The following is a 26,590-nucleotide window of genomic DNA, read 5'->3' as shown; positions in this document are numbered from 1 at the left end:
GGTAGGATTTTTTTACATAAGTGTTGCGATTGTAACTGCCATTTTTTCAATAATGCTAATGAAGCATTGTTTCTTTGTTACGACATATTTTTGTATGATCACGCATTTGATGCTGAACCATGATGATACATTAAAAAAATTAACAGTAAAGACTATGATTATGTTGTCAGGTAAATAAAAAATATAAATATCAAAATGAACAATTCAAAAGTTTTAAACTTAATTTGATTATAAGTCGACGTATGGTATGCAATGTTTCACTGAAATAGTTTTATTTCAGCAGAGCAGTTGCATCGCGGATAATGAAATAACAGTTGGTATTTATTTTAAATCCAACTCTGTTATAATTAAAAATATTTTTTTTTTTACGAAATAAAACATAATGCATTTTGCACATGTTTTTAACTTTTGATTATATCGTGCTATTACATGAATCGTGTTCTTCGCAAGTTTTTGTTGCAGAACGGAGATTCCTACGTAGCCTGAAAAAAGTTTTTTTGTTAAAATTTAATTCCTTTATGTTCATAAAGAAGTCTTAATGAGTCTTATATATTCATTATTTTTTTGTGAACTATTACATGATTAGAAGCAAGAAATAAAAGTTATCTCCTTCACCTTTAAATACCTGTCCTGTACATTCAACAAGTTAAATTGGCATTATTTGTGTGGCTGTAGTGTACAAACAAAACAAATTTTCAATCTTGTATACCAAAGAATCTTATACAATCTAATAATTGAACCACAAGGATAGACTTTAGAAATAATTGAGATATGTTTTGGAGAAGGATTGTATTTTACCCGGTTTTTTGTTAAAAATTTCAAAAATTGAGTAATAATTTGCCGCAGATTGTGTGGGAGCAGTTCAGTGTGCAGTTGTTAGTCTTTACATGGCAAAGAAAAAATTTAGTTGTACAATAAATCCTCTAAATAAGAAATGTTACTTTATACACTAAACGTAATAATCACTTTGTAATTTTATTTTAATAAATTATTTTTTCCTGATTAATGCATTAAAATGTTAATCCACGCTGAGTACTCATCATGCCTAAAAATGTGATTATTATATGTTATTTTTTAGACCGTTATTTTCTACCAGCTCTATGAGTGCTCGATAATCAATTTTGAGATTTTATTTTGTTTTATTATCGTTTATTAATTTTTTTGAGAAGGCCGAAGAAAAAAAAAATTAATAAAAAATGAATTAAATATTCAGGCTGCGTGCGATTGCAGGACAACTCGAGCATTCCTCTGGACATGGGCCCTTTCGCGAGGCTCCTACGCACAATTCGTACAGATAAGCCCGAAGGCTTGGCCGATGCAGTTTCGGTGCCAGACTGGCGACACTTCATGCTTACCATCTGGCACGGGCATTTGGTGCTGAGGGAAAGCTCGGAGCTTAAAGATTTAGGTTTTCCGCGTTACGAACTCGACCAGCCCTGGAGTTCTTGAAACTGTGTGCTGCTCACAGAGGACAAAGCTAAGGCCCACTCTTGCGTTTGGGGGTGGCGGGGAGTACTACTCAGACTATCTTAAACGGAAGATAGGCTCAGCTTTTTGGGTCGCGAGAATGGACTTTAAGTGGAAGTCTTTGTTTTCTTTTTTTTTTATGATTTTTTAATTGAGGTACGACCTAATACATATCAACATGGAGCAGGCAATAATCATTAAACAAATCTGATTTTTCAAGGGTACTTAACAAATAATATCGAAAGTAGATTAATCTGCAGTAGAAGTCAAAATAATATCACTAGTTTTAACTGACGAGAGACTGGCGTTTATGCACAAGAAAAAAATTATGCAAATAGAGGTAAAAACAACGAGCACGCTATTCGTAAACGAGAGCACGGCAAAGTAAGTAAAACACAGGACCTATAAGGGTCAATCATACTCGCTTGATAGGAAGATCTCTGGTTTTTTTAAGGCCGTCGAGCAATTGGTCAGTTTAAAAGAGTTTATTGTAACGTATTCCAACTCAAACGCACAAGATTGGGGATTCCATCTAGTCGAAGTAAGTGAGATAAACGAAGCTATGATCATGGAAACAATAAAAATTATTCTAAGTGCAGAAATGCACTGGGGTCGGGAACCGGATTCTAGATGATACTGTAGGGAAAACGAAAGTAGGTGCAGGTTTACCAAGCAAAAACGAAAAATAAGTGAAAGGAAGAGAGTGACCGAGAGGTTTACCAATTATGTATTGTGAAAATAATATATTTAAAAAAACATAATAAAAAATAAATAAGTAAAAGCAATTCAACGATATATTCATATATACGGCTCCACCTCCCTGGTATATATATTTATTTAACCCTCTAGTAATAGAATATGACTTAATTTTTTTGATTTGTATTACCTTACTATCTATTATTCTGGTGTTGTCACAATCATTATACATTATAAAAATTGTATTAGAATAATATTTTTTAGATCTTTATTTTTCTTTATAATATAAAACCTTATTATTATATTATCCTGTAACTTTCAAGTTAATGTCTTAAAATAGTAAGTGTTTCTGTATATCTTAAAATTAAGCAAAAATTACTGTTACAAAAAATTAAATGAAGAACAAGATTAAAAAATGTCAGATTTTCTTAACACTTATGAAATAAATGCAAAATTTAGAAAAAAATTGTTGTTAAAATAATCTTCAGCTATAAAAAAAAGAAAATTGTGGGAAAATATAATATAGCAATAATAGATCCTGAGGTTCATTAACAATTTCTGAAAGTTATCATTAAAAAAAAAATTGTTGGGTAAAAAACATTAATCAATGATAAAAAAAATTCGTAAAAATAGTAAGTCTGCAACATTTAAAGGTACTACAATTGTCCTACAGGTTCAATCGATCATATCACTAAAATTGATGTAAGTTTTGATCAAATCGGCACAATTATAATTCCTTTTCGATAACGGCAATTTTTTGCGTCGTTATTGATTTCAGAAATCATTTATGGCGATGATGTATGGAAGAGAGCGTGCTCTCTTCTACACATAAATCAAGTTTTTAAATCTAAAGACACATCAAACTTATTGTTTAATTAACTCATTTAAAAAAATAGCCTTTATGCATCGAATAGTGTTGACTAGTTCTTCTTCGTTCGTGGGCTCTATACAGATGCATGTATCTTCCTAAATACGGCAGTGATGTCACGCACGCGACACGTAGTAACACTAGAATCTACTTTGGTCTTCGTCAGTAACTCTTCAGACTTTTTCAAACAAGCATTTGCGCTGTTAAATTCTAGTAGTTTTAAAAAAATGAGTGATTGGGAAGATCCGATTACTGGTGAAAGTAGACCGGCAGTAGAAAATCCTATGAACCAACCTCCTTTGCCTGCAATAATTTTTCGCGATCGCAACCTATTGGGAATAGAACATCAGATCACGTCTCCCAGCAGCATATCAAGAAATTTGGATGTTAAACTCAGCGTTGATTTGTCATCAAAGTACAATGCTAAAGTAAGGCCATGAGCTATGATACTCAAATATGAATTCATTAGACCCTCCTTCAAAAGACGACGTTTCGTCTCTGTTTTCAAGAACGAAAGTGCAACATTCCTTTTCGGTAAAACTTGCGTTCTCTGCTCATACAAAAGTGTTTTGGTTACTATAGCATATTCGCTACCTGGGCCCACGGCTCTAGATACAATTTATAGGCAGATTTAGCCACAATACTTTTATAGAAAGCATATGATGCCAATTTTACTTGAAAGGCTGCTACGCTCTCTATCTTAAAAATTTTGTTAAAGGGAGGTAAAAAATTTAGTACGCTACACGGAGTAAAAGTGCGGTATCACATTCGGGGTGTTGACACGACCCAATGGAACTATACCGTACTATTGCCCCTTGGGGCGTATAACTATTATTTTTTTTGTTCCTTGAATACTTAATAAAGTGGTATATTTGTAGGACGTGAAAAAAATTGATTGCACGAAATTCATCATGGATTCATTTAACGTTGTCGTAAGTATAAAGTTCTTTGTTTATATCTTTTTCTCTTTTTTTTTTTTTTTATTTTTAATTATATAAAATCCTGCGATGATGATCGAAAACTTTTTGATATGGCAATATTTCTCTTAATTGAGTAAGTATTTCCATAAATAAGGGAGTATAAAAAATTGGCCGCCAACGATCAAACTTATAAGCAGCTTGCCTCGCACGATTTTAAGGTATAGTAATATTTACTAAGGTGGCTTTCTCGAACACAATTGCCTATTTTCCTTTTATCCTCCTTCCAGTAACCGAAGGCCACCCATCATCCCTTCCCTAATCTTTTTTCAAAGTGTTGAGTGCCTATCTTAAGTAGAGGACCATTGTGTAGTAATATGCAAAAAATAGTTGTAGATATGTGCGTGTGAATCTGCGTTTTTCTTTCCACTGCTTCTCTCATCCATGCGGTCCCGCGAATGGCGTCTTTAGCTACACTCTGATACTCTAGGCAAGGTGATCACAAGCCTACCCTTCGACTGCCAATTTTTTGATTCCTTCTAGTTGACCAACTGATGAAACGTTACACATCACAACATTTAGAATTTGTACTAAATATTTTGTTAAGATTGTATAATACTGGATCCGTAATATTTGAAATTTTATGAACATACAGTTATAGTACATTACGCACTCTGCGAGTGAGTTAAAAAAGCTTCAGGCTTCATATAAATAAATAGTAAATATGAAATCTAAAGCCTTTCTTAATCTCCGAACGTGGTGCGTAAACAATTTTACGTCTCGTGATGCTTGGGAGTAAACATTTCCAAGTGTTAATAAAAAAATATGTTGAATTTTAGGTCACTGATGAATCCATTTCAGTAACGGGCATAAAAAAAATGAACAAGACGACGACTCTGTAAATGCTTTTCCACAACTCATTATAAAATATAACATCCCAGATGAGTGCGATGTGGATAGGATTGAGGCAAGACTTTGCTCTGACGAAGTTCTATGTATCTGGATTCCTGTAAAAATCAAGTCAGTTGTCGATGTACCAGATTGTTACAAAAATTAAAAATATCGAATGAGTCATTGTTACAGGCGATAAAAGAAAATGTAGCAAGAAAAAAAATAAATAATGACGTTTTATTATATAATCTATATTATTTACAAATAATTAATTAAAACAATTTTATTTATCTCATAGTTTTAATTATATCAACTAAAAGTTGAAAACACAATTCAATCTTTTTATAATATAAAATAATTGATCCACTTTTTACAGTCGTCCATTTACTGTTTAATAATGTTAAGATCAATTTTGTTGTCCAACACTCAATTCAGACATTCATAACTTGAGAGTCTACTGTAAAAATACCTGTTATGTAGTAATCCTTGTAGAAAAATGTCCTAAAAAATTTTTCCTTGTTTTGCTGTTAAACATTTTTTTGAATGAAGAGAAGCTGTAGAAGAGGAAGAGTGGAGACGGGACATAAAGGGAGAGTAGCTAGAGAAAGTTTATACTTAACGTCGTAATTCCTAGTAAAAGAAAAAAAAAATTTTGTTCAAACACTTATATCAGTAAGTATTATAATGATCTGACCAACAAACAAAATTTCAATACACTTTGTTAGCGTTCATCAGCAGTATAAATTTTTAGTTCTCAGATTACATCTGTTATCATGTCATTGATTTTTACTCGCAATTGTCTGATAATTTTAAATATATTTTATAATACCAATAAAAGGCATCTTATTAAAAGTTTATGGTTACAGTTCCGTATTTTTTTAGAATAAATTTTAAGAATGTTATTGTAATGTTTCATTCCTTTTCGAAATTATTTATAAAAATTTTTTCATTTTTACAAAAGAAGGAGTAGAATTTTAGGAAGTCCAACATTATTTTTTCCCTTTATTGATCAAACATAGCTTCACACAGACGGCTCATTATGGATCAATTGCGAACAGTGAATTAAAAAACACTGTTAATTTGTTTAACAATCGCTCAAAAAAGTTTGTGCGAGAATTCTCTTATTAAAATCATATAATCTAAAAATTTATTTTTGTGGTTTGCTGTATCGATTTAACCGTCTTATGGGGTATAAGGCCACAAAGGACGTGGCTGCGTTTCCCTGTACTGAGAGTAAACTGAAAATGGCTTTCCATCATTGTACAAACGGTTGGTTTTTTTTGGTTTCCTTATTTTCTTAATTTTCTTACATGGTTTCCTCACTAAATACAATATTAACAGCTTGTGATACTTCTCAAATAAAAATATGATTAAGCTAAGGACAAATCCACTTAGTAAAAATACAAACAGTGGAGCGAGCTCAATAATGCCAAATGATGTAAATGAAACTTCTTTTTGAACAAGATTTATTCTGCTACGAAAAGCCTTTATCTTTTGAGACATCATTCCATTCTCTCTGTTCTTCTGCAGGCTGAAAAAACAATTGTTAAAATTCTTGAAAAATAGTTTTTTACTCACAAATACTTACAAATGACTCAAAAATGTATGGATTGGATCTTCTTTTTTTAAAGCAAGGCCTCTTTTTCTAGAATTACCTAGTGGAATAGCATAGACTTTGCAACGTGAATTTAAAGTAACAGAGCTTGATATTATATCAGCAGAATAATAAGCCACTTTCTCGTTGCATATCTAAAATTTTAAAAAAACTTTAAATTATTCATACACTGAAAAATAATCTGTTTTAATTTATTATATCTTTGTAGCTTTCAAAAACTTTTGGGAATCGCTCAGATGTGTATTAGCCTGTAACTAGTGTACCAGCTTGTAACTAGTACATTGCAATATTTAACAATGTCTTTGTATTACTATTTTTCAAGTAAAATTCTTTGGATATTTGAAATAATTTTTTTCAAATAGATCTTGGGGACAAAAATCATTCTCTGTAATAGAATGTAAGAAGTTTATTCTTAGAGAAATACTTTTACCGCTATTTTAAGAAAAATTACAAAATGTTATGAAAAGAGTATCATAAACAATTTTTGAATACTTTTTCGAAAAATAGTGCATCGCCAAATATTAAAAAAAATTAATTAACACTCAAACTCAATATTTTAAATTACCTGATCCAAGACTTCATCCATGTTTGAAGGCATACTATCCTTATCCTTCAACAATAAGCTTAATTTTTCATTTACATCGTCCTTGGAGCTCTAATAATATCACGAAATTAGTTTTTTTATATTATGTTTAGAATTTAAATGAAATTTAAGTTTAATTACCGAAAAAATTTTCAAATTTTGAGAGCCTTTGAAAATGATCAATTTGTATGTGCCATCCTCCAGAAATTCCTGAACATTTCTAAATGGTACGTGTGGTATGTCAACTGTCACAAAACTTGTGAAACAGCCTGAATACATTGAAATGATAATGTATGCTGTCAGATACAGCGATATTTTCGCAATTTTCGATGACAAAGAACTGAATTGCACATCTATAAATTTTAAAGAAATGTTAGTAGTTATAGTCAAGCAATTTTATAATATTTGATCTTCAATTTCTAGGACTCCTAGACTATATTTAACAGTTTGTAATGGCTTAACAAGTACATAGTCTAAAATTTTGCAACGTTAAGTAATTATTTATACTTTTCAGTTTTTGAAGTTCAAGTTTCCAGAAATGATGTAAAATCTAAATGCATGTATAAACAGAAGTATCCTGTACATACAACGTACAGATAAGTTATTTCACTTAGTTAGTGCGAAAATGACCTCTCCTAGCTCTTCAAAAAATGGTTGCACAATGATTTTATAAGAAAATTTTTAATTTTTTCTAACTCTCTTATCACCCTTTTTTTTAGAAGCGTTCCTCTCCGAACTGTAGGTCTTCGGTGGGTAGGTTAGTGTTTTGTGGCTTACAATTTATCAGTTTAGTTAAATCAAATAAATAAAAAAGGCAAAATAGTAGTTCTTGTACCATCGGTATACAGTAAAAAAATTTGACCAAAAAAGCAAGGTTTATGTATGTTTGTGCCCAAGGAGCAAACGTTTTTTTTTTTTTTTTAGGAGGGCACAGAGAGTTTGCACTCATGTTGAGAAAATAGTAATTTAAAATTTGGTGGTGTATGTCTTCATGGTAAGCACCAGGCTCTGGTTGGATGCACACTAAATGCGATCTTTAATTTTTTCACTCAGGCGTAGTAAAGGTCCAAGGGTTAGAAAAAACGTCTAAAAGAGAAAAAATAGCTTTCGCCACACAATCAAGATCTAACCGGGATATCCCTACGGTCCCTCGCAAGCCCGAGGCCTTTTGAATATTTAAACATAAAATATACTGAAATTTGTATATTAATTTTATAGTTTTTGAAAAATTAACAATTTACTTTTTGAGAGAGAAGGGGGTGAAGATTATTACTACATTTTTCGAGAATAAAGTGTTTTTGTAATAAGTATTTTTTAACTTAAAAACTTTTTTTTTGCGTTTGATAAACATACTGACTTTCGAATACAATGTAGCCCAAAAGTATAAAAACTATGATTATTTGTCATATTAAATCAGAAGAACTAAATATTAAGAGCCCTAACTGTTCTGGTAAATATAATTTGATTGGTTATCGATAAAAAAGGAAATTGACAAAACTTGTAGGTTTATTTATTTTTTCAACCTTGTAATCTTTATTGCATACACAAGCATACAAAGGTCCCCCCTTTAAATAAAGTTTTTGCACTTTACACCCACGGTACAAAATTTCTATATTATTCTATATGACAAGAGATTTGCCAACAGAATTTAGTAAAGGTGACAACCTTTTTTTACGATGTACATGTTAAAATTTTATCCATATAGATAATGTGTTTAGGTATATTATCAGCAAGTAAATCACAGAAAAAAGATGTCACCACCGATTGAACCTGTGATCAGAATTTTTTCCTCATAATACATGACATGGTCAATAGAATAAGCCCCATTTCAAGGGATTGAAAAAGGTACAGCGTACCAAAACAGTTGTAACGTGTTCCTTCGGAATGAATCAATATATATTAAAAAATAAGTTGGGGAGCGGCGTTGGCTCAGTGGTGAGCGTGCTTGCTACTGATACAACGCTGTACTAGGGGCCGTGGGTTCGATTTCCGGTGAGTGCAGATTTTTTCAGAAACTGTTTTTACCGGAAAAAGTTCCTATGTAACCCTGGCTGTTTCGGGGTGGGTTTTTTCGTGGAATTTTCCTTCAGAGTAATTCAAGGGTTTTTTCCTTGCTCCACAGGTCTTTAGGCCTGGGTGAATGCGAAACAGTGTTAGGGCCTAATAGATAGGGATTAGTGGGCCCGATGCCAGGCAGGGATCGCCGGCCTTACTGGCGAGGAGTGGCCCCTGAAACATGGGGCTTCTCCGGGGATGCTAATTAGCCTGGATCCGATGCTTCGGACCCAGGCTACACAGTGGCGAGTTGACCCGATGCACTTCCCCCCGGTGCAAAGAGTCAGCTTAACTGACAAGGTGTGTTACACCGAAGATACTTCCACTGTGCCCATGGTATGATTTGTATGGTAACAGTTAAAGAAAAAATTTGGGGTAAAATGGGTGTGGCAGTACACCCCGACACATAGGTGGTGAGTGGGTGGCCCCGGCGACTGGGCCAATAGGCTGTCATGGTAACTTAATATAAAAAAAAAAAAAATATAAAAATCAGTTACAAATAAGTTTGTTTCAATTATCACCTTTTTTTTTAAGGAATAATACTTTTTGTTTCAAAAACATAAGAGAAAAAACAAACACGATAAAGATAACTTGGAATAAATTGTCATACAAATCGTGTACGATCTAGTATTAATAACGTGAAGAAAGTATTAGTGCTTTAATATTTTTAGAAATTTCGTAACATTTTACCTGTATATTCCTGGTGGACGAACACTCGCCATACGTTTAAAAAGCCATCCGAAAGTTTTTGGATAAATCCTCTTCTATCATTATGTAATACTAAAATTAAACTAAACAATATTGATGAAACAACTACGACTATAACCAAGAAGTACCAGATACACTTGCTGAAAACCTTTTCAACAAAAATTAGATTAAACGTTACAAAGAAGTAAAGTCATGATTACTTTATACTCTCAATTTTTATACCTTAAAATATGCTGTCCATGGAATTTCCTTGGTATCGGGTGATTTATAATATAAATAGTCTTGAAAATCTATGATATCAATTGATCTCTTAGCCTTATTGCTATTTTCGACAGTTAAATATTCGTCAGTTACAATAATACTTTCATTTAACAATTTTGTGGAATCAATTGACGTATTTTTAACACTTGAATTTGATTTTTTTTTCATGTTTAAGTTTTTATACTCAAATGCTAATCCAGAGTCAGATGCAAAATCTTCAACTACTTCAGAACAAAAAGAAGAAGGCTGCAAAATTTGCCAAAAAATAATTAATTTTTTCTACGCAATAATTGTTGTTTCAAAACAAACCAACGTTCTATTTAATAAATTCGTTACCTTTCCAAAAATTTTAGCCGATGCTCCGGTCAAATTCTTCCGTCTCTCAGTAAAAACTCGATTGTCTTCGAGGATTAATTCGTTTGCCTTGCTCCACTTGAATAATTTGTTAACTTGTAATTTATTTCCAGAGCTGAAGGTAAACCATTCTAAGATGTCGCTATTACCTCCACATTTAACTAAAATCTCGCTTAATGCGTTTAGGTGGAAATAATTTTTTTTAGGACGTCGACATATGTCATTAATTTGTCCAGTGGCAGCTGACTCGAATAATAATAGCCAAACATGTGGCGATAGGTTATGATCCTCGGAGAAGTGCGAGAATATTTTAAAATCATTGTCGCTCTTTAAAAATACAACGAAGAGTGTTTTTGAGTAATTTTTTATTTTGGGGTATTTCACGGTAAGATCCGCTATGGTCACTGCGACCGAGTAAACCTGTTTTTTCGAAAATGCCTTCACCATGTTAACTACTGAATGAATTTCTGTAATATTTGGACGAAAATTATTAATTTTAGGTATTTATCTCTTTAATTATTTACACTTTACTTTTGCTCACCTTCGTTGCTTCTATACACGATGCCTATGCTAGTCGTTTTATAAAAATTTTGTACCCCCAAAATTAATGGGATGTCACCTTCCATGTTATCGCTTGCATGACATGTCACCAATGGCATAGTGGTTAACATAATAATAATACCCGTAAGCATCATCATTTTTATCTAAAAATAGATTAAGAGAATATAAACGTTAGTTCACAGGACTAGATAAATTACTAGAACAACGCATTTTATGCGACTTAGCAAAAGCGATACTATTTACCGAGAGCGTAACTTCTAATGCATAGTAAAACAAATATTGAATTGAATGAGAATATAAATTTTGTACTACTATACTATTTTCATTACATGGTCCAAGGTTAATTAGGCATGAAAATTGTAAAATACGCATTTCTATATTATTGCTTTAAATGTATGTTAGGCTAGTATTTAATTATTTCAGAGAAACTTTTTTTTTAAATCATGGATAAACTATAAAGTGTACTCAACACTTTATAAAATAGTGGATGATGTGGTTGGAATTTTACGCACTTAAAAATCTAGATGATTCCTGTTACAAATTCCAATAAAAATAAAAATTTTTATGAAAACATGTATATTTTGTTTAATTCTTTGGTTGTATAATTTAGGTTGTAGCACATAAATTTTTATACGATTTGGTATACGTATAAATACAGTTTACTGCAAATCAACTTTTCTTTATTATTTTTATCATATAGAATGTCTGAGTGTGTCGTGGGAAGTTATAGTTATTTAAAAAGACAATTGAAATGATTAAAAAAAGCCTTACTTTCTGAATTCGAAGTAAGACAAGAATTGACGAATTTTATTTAAATGTTAAACTTTCAACTTTAACTTCCACCTCTAATTTTTTATGCTTACCATTACTTTAAACGTCTCATATATATAGAACTCAAGTTTGTGTCAAGAGCTTTTCATTAACCTTTTTTCTAAAAACCCATACATTTTTCTAGGACACTGATATGATGTAAATAGTAGAAAAATTTATAACTATTATTCAATTGTTAATGTTATTTTGCTTGTAACGTTACTTCGACAGGTCATAGGGAATTATTTGAGGAAATAATTGAAGGGCACAAAACAAGCTGTAAAATGTTACGAGCATTTTTTTAGGTCTTTATAGTTATTTGTGATATTTTTCAAGTTTTGGGGAATCTTGATTGAAAAAAGGTTTGTAATGCGTGTCAGGTTACGTTAAGAAAAGTTTGTTCAAAAATTCAGCACTATATTTATTGATAGGAAAAAAATTTTGCTTTTTAACCCTTTACTTCTTTATATAACTTTAAAGATAGCTTTAAGATATAAATTGTGCAGTGTTATACTTGTTTTAAGTTTCAACTTTATTTTACATTAAAACAAAACAATATGATTTCGATAATGTTGAGATGAATATATTTCTGCAGAGAGAAGACTTCAACATGCACTTACTTGATAACTTGACACTCGTGGCCCAAAAAATAATTCCCAAGAACTCCTTGGACCAAGTTGGGCACGGCTCGAATAGACTCTCTTTCGATGCTGTGAGTTTTGGTGTCTCGAGCTTTGCAAGACACTTCTCGCCAATGACTACGGAGTTGAAAGCTAGGCTCCTCCGTCAAACTGAAATGGAAATGTCGTACAAGGTGACATACACACATACGTACACACACACACGACAGTACAATTTGACACTTAATTTAAAATTAAATTTAAAAACTTTTTTTAGCCTTTTTACTATATTTTTGCCTTAGTATAATGTAAGAGTTATTTACAGAGACAATGAAATTTTTTTAAAAGCTTGACTTCACTTTATTTAGAATATCAAAAAGGTCTGTGTATTGACAGTTACATGCATCTAAAATTAGAGCAAAGCAAAATTGTTACGTATATCATCGAAATTTAATCTGATACAGGCATTTTAAGATAAGCAATTCATAATATACTATAAATGATGGATTTTGCATTTTTTTTAAAAGTCAATTTTCGTAAGTTTGATTAATCACTTTCAATGTGAGTTGTATCATTCTTCACATTTTAATTTTATCGTAAATCTATGATGAAAAATTAAAGAAACAAAAAATTAGATTGAAATTAAATACTAAGGATGCAAAAAATAAGATAACGGGTTTGCCGAAATCTGCTTAGCTTTTGGTAACATTTTTTTATCGAATGTAATCTCTTGCTGAAAAAAAGCTTGGTTAAGCGTGTAAAATTACGTCAAGAAAAATTAAGCAAAGTTAGCACCGATTCGTAAAAATTAAGCTCCAGTTCTATTAGTAGGTAAGAAATTTTTAAAGGAATATTTAATATGCGTTAAATATTCCAATATGCAACAAACTGCATATATGGTGAATAGCAAAATCCAAACTTTTCCATGCTAATACTGCATTTTAACTGTCATAATTTACACCAAATAAATTTTTTTTTTATATATGCTTGTAGGGAAAAAAGAGAAAATTTAATATTTGTTTCCACTAAGGCACACATAAAATTATAATGATTATAATAATAATTATAATAAAAATAATAATAATAATAATAATAATAATAATAATAATATCAATTACAATAATAATAAAAAATCGTTAAAGTGATAATGATTAATAATGTAAGTAGTGATAATAATCGTAAGACTAATTACAGAAATAATAAACAACGCAAAAATTACAGTAAAATTAAATATTAACTCTTTTATGTAAATTCAAAGATATAAAAGCTTTTAATAAATTGAAAAGTATTTTGCTGATTTTGTTTTAAAACGGTATATCACTTAAAAGGAAACAACATTATGTCGCTAAGGGCGAGATAAATCTATTTCAGCAAAAAGAAGACTTCAACATGCACTTACTCGATAACTTGACACTCGTGGCGCAAAAAATAATTCCCAAGAACTCCTTGGACCAAATTGGGCACGGCTGGAATAGACTCTCTTTCGATGCTGGGGGTTTTGGTTTCTCAAGCTTCGCAGGACACTTCTCGCCAATGACTAAGGAGTTGAAAGCTAGGCTTCTTCGTCAAACTGAATTGGAAATATCGTACAAGGTATTCACTTTATGTTGAAGTGTTGTCTAGCTGGCGCACTGACATACAGTGTCGTGTTGGGGTTGTGCCTTGAAGGGTATGGTATTCTATTTCCCACTACAAAAATTTACTGGCCATCAAGTGGAAGGAATGTCACGCCCATCAACATACTTTATCCCTTCCAGACTTCCCCTCTTTTTTCTGTATTTTTGGAAACAAAAAAAATTATAAGCTTATCCATGTAGGACGGGTTACAATAAAACCATTAAATGACAAATTTTTGAATCCTTTTAATACAGATTCAAATTCATAACAAGTAACTCTTTAATTACATTCTTATTTTTCAAAATATTTAATTATTCAAATATGTTTTTAAAAGATAATTTCTTGGGTCTGAAGTAGTTTTATGTTACTAATTTTTAAAAACTTTAGTTGTTTTTAAGCGTCCCAAATTTATTTAGCAATTGAAATTTTTACTGTATCAAGCAAATTCTAACTATTCTAAGCCTACTGTATAACATAAAACATAAATTTTAGTTATTTTTTTTTGTAACTTGTGTGCAATAAGGGCTAGATATTCTATTATTACTTGGTATTAAATTAAATTCTGCTTGAAGACAAATTATCTTCACATGAACTATAACATAACACGCTTACTACGCTATATATTATAGATTTACTAATAGAGTTTGAATTAAAGTAACAACCAATTTTCGTACGAATCATGATTTCCCTATTTTTTATGCGTTGTAGAAATTTGATGTTCAATTATTGCTGCAGGTACGAATATGTTTTTTAGTTTTTTTGTTATGAAATATTACTGGGTAGTTGAGAGAATAAGAGTATTTTACTTGGTTTCAGATAGAAATTGCAAAAAGTAAGAGATACTTTTCCGCGGATTGTGAGGGAGCAGTTTGATGTACTACTAGCTAACCTCCATATTGCAAGGAGAAAATTGAGTAGTACAATTAAATCAGAAAATTAGAAATATTATTAAATAGCTTTCAAGTTATAATCGCTTACTGTTTTTAATTTTTATTAATTAATTTTATAAATTAATAATTTAAAAAAATAAACTACGCTGAGTATTATTTAAGCTTAAAAATTGTAATATGGTTAGTTTATACTGTCTTAATTGTAAGAAATTCAGTATTATCTACTTATAAAAAAAACTTAGGATTAAAACATTAATACAATGAAAATATTAATACTTATAGATATTGATAGGAAACTAAAAATAATAACTTGGTCTTGAGTAGATTGAGTCAAGTGAGTAGTTTTTTTTTCTTTTTTTTTCTTTTAAATGTTTATTTCCTAAAGTTAAAGCATCGAGGAAACGTATTTTATGGCCTAATTTTTATCTGCGTGCTATAAGTGTATATACAAGCAAGGTTATTTGAAGACAAGGATTAAATCAAATGTTGCATTAAGATTTGAGGCATCATTTTCTATTTCAGCTATTTCTCCATGAAACGCTTTACTGATCTAAGTAAAAATAAAAAAAAAAAAGAAAGTAGAAATAAGGCTTTACTCTAAACACATACGTATACTAATCTCCCTCAACGCACCACATACTCCAGCGGTTAAGGACATATAATTATAGGCTTTTATAAAAGTTTCTCCGAGATTTTCCTTGCCAATGCCAAAATTTCCGAAGGCTCATCTTTACTTTCTGGCATAAAATGAACAAGTGACTGTAGAATTCAGCCGAGGAAGAATATTTAATTCCCTAGTACAGCGCGTGTCCGTACTGATGTGGTCAATGTGCATGACAATAGAATTTTACCACCTTCTACTACGCAGCTATGCTTATAATATATTTATAATTATTCGTGTATGTCCTGCGCGTGTTTTTACTCCACGTTCATTTTTCCCATAATCTGTTTCTTTATCAGCACTAAGCCACTGGTAAATACTTCATGTCATTGATCTAGTGCCCGTTTTTGGATGTTTGTAGAAAAAAACAAGCTAGTTGTTTGTTGGTGTGTATGTATTTTTATATTTAACGTCAATGTAGTGATGTTTCGATGAGCACGTTGTTGTTCTTCTGGTAAGGAAAAAGTAAAAAAAATCAATATTTGTTATCTACCAGAAACTGAAAAAAATAAACAATAAAACACACCTAAACATTTTGTTCAACACATGTTGAATAAAGTTGAATGAAATATTCACGTTTCATTTTGACGATTAAAAAAATATTTATCCATTCATCTCTATCGTAGTTTTATTTTTCAGTGAACTGCATCTCAAAAAGCAAGTAACAATTTTTGTTGCAACCAATGAGTGTTCCTTTTTCTATGGTACCAGATTTCTTATTTTTATTTTAATATGAAAAAGATAATGTGATCCAGATATGGATTTTTAGGGATCAATTTAGAAATTTTAACCATAGCATCCTATTAATTTTAGAGTACACAAATTTTTGACCTTTTGCATATGGTTAAAATAAAAATAAAGAAAATCGTATTTTCTTTATTTTCTATACCTTTACTTCTTTCTTTGGTCTCTGCTTACAACGGGAAATATTCCATCGAGTAAACCAACGTGTGCGTCAGTGATTTTCAATGTCAATGCCATAGTTTTAAGTAAATAATATATTGAGCCACCCCTAACATCATGACTACCACCACCAAACTAGGCCGATAGAATATGAAGTCCATTGCTCCAACCAATTACAATGCAAAGTAATGCCACGTACCTACTCGCAGCAAATAAGAGCTACTGTTGCTCCTACCCTTTAAGTACGACAGCCAATCTACTCAAACTCGATAAATTTTTTCTCCTACACTACCTGCGCCAACGAAGGTAGGGTTGCCCAAGCGCCTTTTTTCCCCTGCCACCGCAAGATTTGGATGTTTTTGGCCTCTTCTGCTACTTATTTATGAGTGTACAAACAATGTATTGATCTTTGGCGTATAGTACGTATACGCTCGTACGTATACGTACGTATACGTATAAATAGTTAACAATAAGGAGATTTTGTTGCTGTTGGTTGATAGACACGACAATTTAGTAGACGTGCAGACATTTCCACCCGTATTGGAATATCCTATCTTGTTTGTAGTATTAGGTATGACTTTCAATAGAAAAGGGAAATTCTTATTCGAAATGGTCAATTATCTTATTCTGCAAATTTTTATAAACTTTAACCTCTAGATAATAAACATGTTTCGAAAAGAGCTAGAAGTTTCGAATTTTTATTAAAACTGAAGTCGTTCAAGATGTCAAGATATCACCACCAGATTCAAAGTACTGAATAGGAAATACTACTAAACACTGGTATAACTTAGTAATTTATTATCTTTTTAGGGAAACTCATCGGTGCAATCAATTTCATGCAGCGTTAAAATTTTTTGAAAAAAAAAAAAAAAAAAAAAAAGGAACGAAGGACAAAAGTATCATAATTTTGGACTAAATGTAAAGTTAATTTTAAATAATTTATCTCAAGTTGGTTGAAGTAAGTTTATATTACAAAACAATCGCATCGACAGTATATTACTTTTGCTTAAAATTTTCAGACCTTCATTTCTTCGACGCTCGAGATGTGCTCGATATCTGTGAAATGTAATATAGTGTATATTCTATTTTTGCTTTTTTGAAAATAGGAATGCCCTTTAAAAGTTTTGAATATCATGCGATTTTATGTACCGTGAGAATTTTCAATTTTAAGATTTTATTTCATTTTATCATTTTTTAAGTGGTGAGAGATACCCAAATTGTTATTGTTAACGACTTCGATATAATACTTGTTTTTTTATTTTATCTATTTTATACTGATGTGGAAACATTTTATTCAACCAAATCAAATTTCCACTATGTAGAGTTCTTGGTTGAATTTAAAAACAGACATAAGGATTAAAAAAAAAAAGAAAAATTGACTGACCATTATGGCTGAAAAAATAAGTATCTCAATGAACATCGAAATTATCCAAACTATGGCAGCGAGAGTTTATTTGTGAAAGGTCAGCTGGCTAACTAACTCTTTCTTTAAAAAAATGGTTAAATCATTTTGGTTGAAGTAACAAATGATCCCCTTTTTATTCGATCGATATTACACCAGTATGTAGGTACTAAGACATCGGATCTCACGTTGTAGTCTATAATGGATTCTGTTTGGTTCGTTTGGTCGATATCGAAGTTAAAGGGAGATGCGCAACTATTTCATTGCTCCATATACGTACGCGTGTACTCCAACTTTTCTCGTAATACACCTATCCATTGATGGATGTCTGCATCCTCACGACTCGTTCCACAGCATCCATCTCTTTTCTGCCCTGCAGAAATTAATAACACGATGGGTCCCTAGACATAAAATAAGTGCACTCACGGAATAAAGGAGAAGTAGAAAAAAAAGGGATAAACAATAGTAATAAAAATATTTACAGAGTTTATCGTGGTCGTCGGCAGCGTATCAAGGACAAACAAGGATGGCGACGGCTCGAATTGTTTACCTGGAAAACTCGACGCGGATGATGGGAACGAGGATCTTACGGCCAACGATCAATCGTCCCTTTCTACCCTCGGGTCATTGGAGGATTATTATCGGTGGTCTCGATATTTTTTTAATGCGTCCCTCTCAAGGATGTGTTTCGATTTTTGTTGTTTCAGTTGATTTTTTCACGATGAGTTTTATAATTTTTTAAAATATACTACACATTTTTACGGTAGTTTTTAAAGATTTTTAAGGCTTTTTTTATATCTTTTAAAATTAATTTAAAGTGGTGATCGTAACTCTTTTTTAATCGAAAAATTAATAATTTCAAGATTGCTCAGTTATAACTTTGATATCTTTAATTTTTTTTCCAATGATTATTTTTTATTGCGATGTATTTTTCATTTTGTCAAAACAATGAGCACATATGATTAAAAAATCTTACGACAACATACATGTCTTATTTTAAAAATATTTTTTTAAGGTTCCTTTGTTTATTTTTATACAAACGTTACTACTTCAACGAAAATGCACGTGTATACAAGTGTAAAAAGCACACTTAAAAAAAAAAAAAGTTTAAATTCAGAACTTTTTACAATCGTCTTCATACAATTTATGTTTGTATTAATAAAAACAAAAATCTTTATAGTGTTTCTTTAACGCCTTGAAAATACATAAGACAATAAAAATCATGCAACGACAAAGGCTTGGAGACATTAAAAAAAATAATTTTTTCAAACCATCTTGAATGGTCGAGAAAATATGTCTTAAAGGGATCATGGAAAGATAAAAATGAAACGTCCTTACGAGACAGTTGTTATCATTTTTCATTTGTCCAATCAATAGTCCAAATAGTTTGAGCAAAAGTAATTGAACTTCTCGATGCACTGCAGCACCAAACAAGCCATTCCGTCGATCCAAGAAAACAGCAACCAACTCCACTTGATGAATAATTCAGCGGCAACCAATAATATGGTCATCAAGCCCTTGGATCTCGCGGTTTTGCGGAGCTTAGTGGAGCACTGGATCGTCACCGAGGAAGCGAGAATCCGCGAGTCCTACAACGAAGCCGAGTCGAGGATTGCGGAACAAGCGAGGAAGCTGGAGCAGGAGGTCGAGGCTTTGCGGGCGATAGAAAGCTCGAGAAGCAGCATCGCTAGTAGAAGAGCCGAGCGTGCAAGGGCCAACTTTCTCCATGTGCTCGCGAGACCTGTTCTGCTCAGAGGTGATTATTAATTGCATTGGACGTTAGACAACAAAGTATAGTACACATCTTATTATGTTTGGAATTGATTTGCTCCGTGAACTGACAGGATAGAGTCTTTTTAAACACAGGTAACAGTGGAAAAAGAGTACTACTTCTGAGACAATAGCATCAGAATCGAGATACAATCTTTTGATAAGTAAATGAGATACCAAACCAACTTCTCACCCAACTTTGACATTTGCAAACATGTATTTTCGTATTACGTATCTACGTGGGATATCTTGAGACGAAATATTTTTCCACCATATCTTTTATTCCCCTTTTTTTATCCATCTTGGCTTTGAACTCTCGCACGGTTGCCCTGAAGTGTGAAATTGAATAACTTCTACGTTGGACGCATACAATAAACACATACGCTGACGCACGATCACAAAGAAAAAAAATGAACAAATGCAAGACATTGTAGGTGTTGATCTGCTTTCAACTCAATATTTCTCAACACTATTGAGTTTCAATACATAAAGCTTGTTAATTCTCAGAATAACGTTTCCGTGTATTTATAGCGTAGTGACAAATTTAACAAAAATGTCCCTTCTTGCGAGCACTAAAGTACAATCTTGTAGGTTACAACGCAGGAAAGCAGCCAGTAAGCATTGACACATTGAGCGTCCAGCGAGCCCGCGAATTCAAGGACGTGTACGATGCCCTCCGGACTCCGGACGACTACGAAGACAATAACGAGCAACAGTGCAACCTGAACAACCGCGTTGAGCTCCCGTACTTGGTCAAAAGAATCGCGTCCTAGCATACATGTGCAGCTTCGACGAGCCTTAAAAACTTAATAGACCAGGAACTGTATCTGCTGGAGCAGGCTGCCTCACCGTCCTTGAGACTCGAGCCGCGGCGTCTATTGAGACACCTGAGGAGCCGAGTAAGGCTCGCCTTTCTCAACCTAGCTAGGAACGCCTTGGCTGACCACGACAATCGAGCCAAGGTAAGGGAACTTTCGAAAATTTACCTAGTGTGCAGTATACACAATAATTTGTCTGGAATCAGAAAACCGTGAGCAATCCGATTTTTAGTAGTATGAGTCCAAGTTTGTTTAGACAGGAAAATATTTTTAAATCAGTTGTCCTGTTCATCCGATTTTAAGTAGTGCGAGTCCAAGTAAGATCAGCCAGGTGAATATTCTCAAATCAGTATTCCTATCATTCTGATTTTAAGTAGTAGGAGTCCAAGTTTAAGTTTGGCCAGATAGAAGAATATTTTAAAACCAATTTCCCCACCGATTCGATTCTAAGTAGTACGAGCCCAAGTTCAGTCAAACATGATAATATTTTTTAATCAGTATTCCTATTAAACCTATTCTAAGTAGTACGAATCCAAGTTTGGTCAGACATGAGGAAATTTTTCAATCAGTATTCCTATAAATTCAATTTTAAGTAGTACTAGTCCCAGTTTGGTAAGATAAAAGAATATTTTTTAATCAGTTTTCCTGTTAGTCCGATTTTTAGTAGTGCGAGTCCAAGTAAGATTAGGCAGGAAAATAATTTCAAATCAAATTTCACATCAAACCGATTTTAAGTAGTACGAGTCCAAGTTTTGCCAGACATGAGGATATTTTTTAATCAGTATTCCTATAAATTCAATTTCAAGTAGTGTGAGTCCAAGTTTGGTCAGATATGGACAGATTTTTTAAAAATATAGATACACGTTTCTTAGAAATGTATCTATAATACAGGGGAAAAAAAAATTTTAATGAATTCGCAGGAATCAACGCGGACGCGACTGTGCCCGTCATGCGGGCATCTCAGGGGACTCGAGGATTTTGAGACCGATCACCGCGAGCGGGTCTCGAGAAAGTGTGTCGACTGCACGGCTCTAAGGCCAGGGCGCCGACCTGGCCACTACCCAGAAATCTACGAGAGGTTGCTCAGAGAGCTGCGAAGGCAAGAAGCCCCACCCTTTAAATCATCCCAAATTATTTTTTTTTCCCCATTTCAATTCCCTTTTCGTTTACCGCAGACGAGACGGTGACAGCAGCCTTGCGTTTGTCGTGGGTCCAAAGGCAGTTGGTTACCTGGTAAATGACATATGGCACGGGCGCTCGATCTTTTCGGGGTGTGACGAGCTCGAGTGACTGCGGCTCGCGAGGCTTGACCCTCGCAAGCCCTGGACACCCTGGAATAATCTGTTGGCGACGAGACGCGAGACTCGGATGCACGAGGTGCTCGCGAGCGATTCCTCGGGCCCACCGGATGCCTACGACGGAGAGCTGGTTCGCAAACTCAGGAAGATGAATGCACTGGCGAGACTTTACTTTGAGTCAATGGTCAGATACCACTCGGACCCGGGGATGTCTCTGTGAGGTAGGATTTTTTTACATAAGTGTTGCGATTGTAACTGCCATTTTTTCAATAATGCTAATGAAGCATTGTTTCTTTGTTACGACATATTTTTGTATGATCACGCATTTGATGCTGAACCATGATGATACATTAAAAAAATTAACAGTAAAGACTATGATTATGTTGTCAGGTAAATAAAAAATATAAATATCAAAATGAACAATTCAAGAGTTTTAAACTTAATTTGATTATAAGTCGACGTATGGTATGCAATGTTTCACTGAAATAGTTTTATTTCAGCAGAGCAGTTGCATCGCGGATAATAAAATAACAGTTGGTATTTATTTTAAATCCAACTCTGTTATAATTAAAAATATTTTTTTTTTTTCGAAATAAAACATAATGCATTTTGCACATGTTTTTAACTTTTGATTATATCGTGCTATTACATGAATCGTGTTCTTCGCAAGTTTTTGTTGCAGAACGGAGATTCCTACGTAGCCTGAAAAAAGTTTTTTTGTTAAAATTTAATTCCTTTATGTTCATAAAGAAGTCTAAATGAGTCTTATATATTCATTATTTTTTTGTGAACTATTACATGATTAGAAGCAAGAAATAAAAGTTATCTCCTTCACCTTTAAATACCTGTCCTGTACATTCAACAAGTTAAATTGGCATTATTTGTGTGGCTGTAGTGTACAAACAAAACAAATTTTCAATCTTGTATAGCAAAGAATCTTATACAATCTAATAATTGAACCACAAGGATAGACTTTAGAAATAATTGAGATATGTTTTGGAGAAGGATTGTATTTTACCCGGTTTTTTGTTAAAAATTTAAAAAATTGAGTAATAATTTGCCGCAGATTGTGTGGGAGCAGTTCAGTGTGCAGTTGTTAGTCTTTACATGGCAAAGAAAAAATTTAGTTGTACAATAAATCCTCTAAATAAGAAATGTTACTTTATACACTAAACGTAAGAATCACTTTGTAATTTTATTTTAATAAATTATTTTTTCCTGATTAATGCATTAAAATGTTAATCCACGCTGAGTACTTATCATGCCTAAAAATGTGATTATTATATGTTATTTTTTAGACCGTTATTTTCTACCAGCTCTATGAGTGCTCGATAATCAATTTTGAGATTTTATTTTGTTTTATTATCGTTTATTAATTTTTTTGAGAAGGCCGAAGAAAAAAAAAATTAATAAAAAATGAATTAAATATTCAGGCTGCGTGCAATTGCAGGACAACTCGAGCATTCCTCTGGACATGGGCCCTTTCTCGAGGCTCCTACGCACAATTCGTACAGATAAGCCCAAAGGCTTGGCCGATGCAGTTTCGGTGCCAGACTGGTGACACTTCATGCTTACCATCTGGCACGGGCATTTGGTGCTGAGGGAAAGCTCGGAGCTTAAAGATTTAGGTTTTCCGCGTTACGAACTCGACCAGCCCTGGAGTTCTTGAAACTGTGTGCTGCTCACAGAGGACAAAGCTAAGGCCCACTGTTGCGTTTGGGGGTGGCGGGGAGTACTACTCAGACTATCTTAAACGGAAGATAGGCTCAGCTTTTTGGGTCGCGAGAATGGACTTTAAGTGGAAGTCTTTGTTTTCTTTTTTTTGTATGATTTTTTAATTGAGGTACGACCTAATACATATCAACATGGAGCAGGCAATAATCATTAAACAAATCTGATTTTTTAAGGGTACTTAACAAATAATATCGAAAGTAGATTAATCTGCAGTAGAAGTCAAAATAATATCACTAGTTTTAACTGACGAGAGACTGGCGTTTATGCACAAGAAAAAAATTATGCAAATAGAGGTAAAAACAACGAGCACGCTATTCGTAAACGAGAGCACGGCAAAGTAAGTAAAACACAGGACCTATAAGGGTCAATCATACTCGCTTGATAGGAAGATCTCTGGTTTTTTTAAGGCCGTCGAGCAATTGGTCAGTTTAAAAGAGTTTATTGTAACGTATTTCAACTCAAACGCACAAGATAAGGAATTCCATCTAGTCGAAGTAAGTGAGATAAACGAAGCTATGATCATGGAAACAATAAAAATTATTCTAAGTGCAGAAATGCACTGGGGTCGGGAACCGGATTCTAGATGATACTGTAGGGAAAACGAAAGTAGGTGCAGGTTTACCAAGCAAAAACGAAAAATAAGTGAAAGGAAGAGAGTGACCGAGAGGTTTACCAATTATGTATTGTGAAAATAATATATTTAAAAAAACATAATAAAAAATAAATAAGTAAAAGCAATTCAACGATATATTCATATATACGGCTCCACCTCCCTGGTATATATATTTATTTAACCCTCTAGTAATAGAATATGACTTAATTTTTTTGATTTGTATTACCTTACTATCTATTATTCTGGTGTTGTCACAATCATTATACATTATAAAAATTGTATTAGAATAATATTTTTTAGATCTTTATTTTTCTTTATAATATAAAACCTTATTATTATATTATCCTGTAACTTTCAAGTTAATGTCTTAAAATAGTAAGTGTTTCTGTATATCTTAAAATTAAGCAAAAATTACTGTTACAAAAAAATTAAATGAAGAACAAGATTAAAAAATGTCAGATTTTCTTAACACTTATGAAATAAATGCAAAATTTAGAAAAAAATTGTTGTTAAAATAATCTTCAGCTATAAAAAAAAGAAAATTGTGGGAAAATATAATATAGCAATAATAGATCCTGAGGTTCATTAACAATTTCTGAAAGTTATCATTAAAAAAAAATTGTTGGGTAAAAAACATTAATCAATGATAAAAAAAATTCGTAAAAATAGTTAGTCTGCAACATTTAAAGGTACTACAATTGTCCTACAGGTTCAATCAATCATATCACTAAAATTGATGTAAGTTTTGATCAAATCGGCACAATTATAATTCCATTTCGATAACGGCAATTTTTTGCGTCGTTATTGATTTCAGAAATCATTTATGGCGATGATGTACGGAAGAGAGCGTGCTCTCTTCTACACATAAATTAAGTTTTTAAATCTAGAGACACATCAAACTTATTGTTTAATTAACTCATTTAAAAAAATAGCCTTTATGCATCGAATAGTGTTGACTAGTTTTTCTTCGTTCGTGGGCTCTATACAGATGCACGTATTTTCCTAAATACGGCAGTGATGTCACGCACGCGACACGTAGTAACACTAGAATCTACTTTGGTCTTCGTCAGTGACTCTTCAGACTTTTTCAAACAAGCATTTGCGCTGTTAAATTCTAGTAGTTTTAAAAAAATTAGTGATTGGGAAGATCCGATTACTGGTGAAAGTAGACCGGCAGTAGAAAATCCTATGAACCAACCTCCTTTGCCTGCAATAATTTTTCGCGATCGCAACCTATTGGGAATAGAACATCAGATCACGTCTTCCAGCAGCATATCAAGAAATTTGGATGTTTAACTCAGCGTTGATTTGTCATCAAAGTACAATGCTAAAGTAAGGCCATGAGCTATGATACTCAAATATGAATTCATTAGACCCTCCTTCAAAAGACGACGTTTCGTCTCTGTTTTCAAGAACGAAAGTGCAACATTCCTTTTCGGTAAAACTTGCGTTCTCTGCTCATACAAAAGTGTTTTGGTTACTATAGCATATTCGCTACCTGGGCCCACGGCTCTAGATACAATTTATAGGCAGATTAAGCCACAATACTTTTATAGAAAGCATATGATGTGAATTTTACTTGAAAGGCTGCTACGCTCTCTATCTTAAAAATTTTGTTAAAGGGAGGTAAAAAATTTAGTACGCTACACGGAGTAAAAGTGCGGTATCACATTCGGGGTGTTGACACGACCCAATGGAACTATACCGTACTATTGCCCCTTGGGGCGTATAACTATTATTTTTTTTGTTCCTTGAATACTTAATAAAGTGGTATATTTGTAGGACGTGAAAAAAATTGATTGCACGAAATTCATCATGGATTCATTTAACGTTGTCGTAAGTATAAAGTTCTTTGTTTATATCTTTTTCTCTTTTTTTTTTTTAATTTTTAATTATATAAAATCCTGCGATGATGATCGAAAACTTTTTGATATGGCAATATTTCTCTTAATTGAGTAAGTATTTCCATAAATAAGGGAGTATAAAAAATTGGCCGCCAACGATCAAACTTATGAGCAGCTTCCCACGCACGATTTTAAGGTATAGTAATATTTACTAAGGTGGCTTTCTCGAACACAATTGCCTATTTTCCTTTTATCCTCCTTCCAGTAACCGAAGGCCACCCATCATCCCTTCCCTAATCTTTTTTCAAAGTGTTGAGTGCCTATCTTAAGTAGAGGACCATTGTGTAGTAATATGCAAAAAATAGTTGTAGATATGTGCGTGTGAATCTGCGTTTTTCTTTCCACTGCTTCTCTCATCCATGCGGTCCCGCGAATGGCGTCTTTAGCTACACTCCGATACTCTAGGCAAGGTGATCACAAGCCTACCCTTCGACTGCCAATTTTTTGATTCCTTCTAGTTGACCAACTGATGAAACGTTACACATCACAACATTTAGAATTTGTACTAAATATTTTGTTAAGATTGTATAATACTGGATCCGTAATATTTGAAATTTTATGAACATACAGTTAT

General features: G+C 32.8%; 1 pseudogene; it reads left to right on the top strand.

The window, feature by feature from the left end:
- Window positions 1–3,258: 3,258 nt before the first annotated feature.
- Window positions 3,259–21,985, top strand: LOC149373644 (IQ motif and ubiquitin-like domain-containing protein; annotated as a pseudogene).
- The last annotated feature ends 4,605 nt before the right edge of the window (window positions 21,986–26,590 follow it).

This window comes from Copidosoma floridanum, unplaced genomic scaffold (assembly GCF_036245765.1).
Source record: "Copidosoma floridanum isolate Cflo_tuat_1 unplaced genomic scaffold, Cflo_Japanese_pri ptg000030l, whole genome shotgun sequence".
In the NCBI taxonomy this organism is placed as follows: domain Eukaryota; kingdom Metazoa; phylum Arthropoda; class Insecta; order Hymenoptera; family Encyrtidae; genus Copidosoma; species Copidosoma floridanum.
The sequence above is the reverse complement of the archived record's forward strand: the minus strand, read 5'-3'. Positions and strand labels throughout refer to the sequence as shown.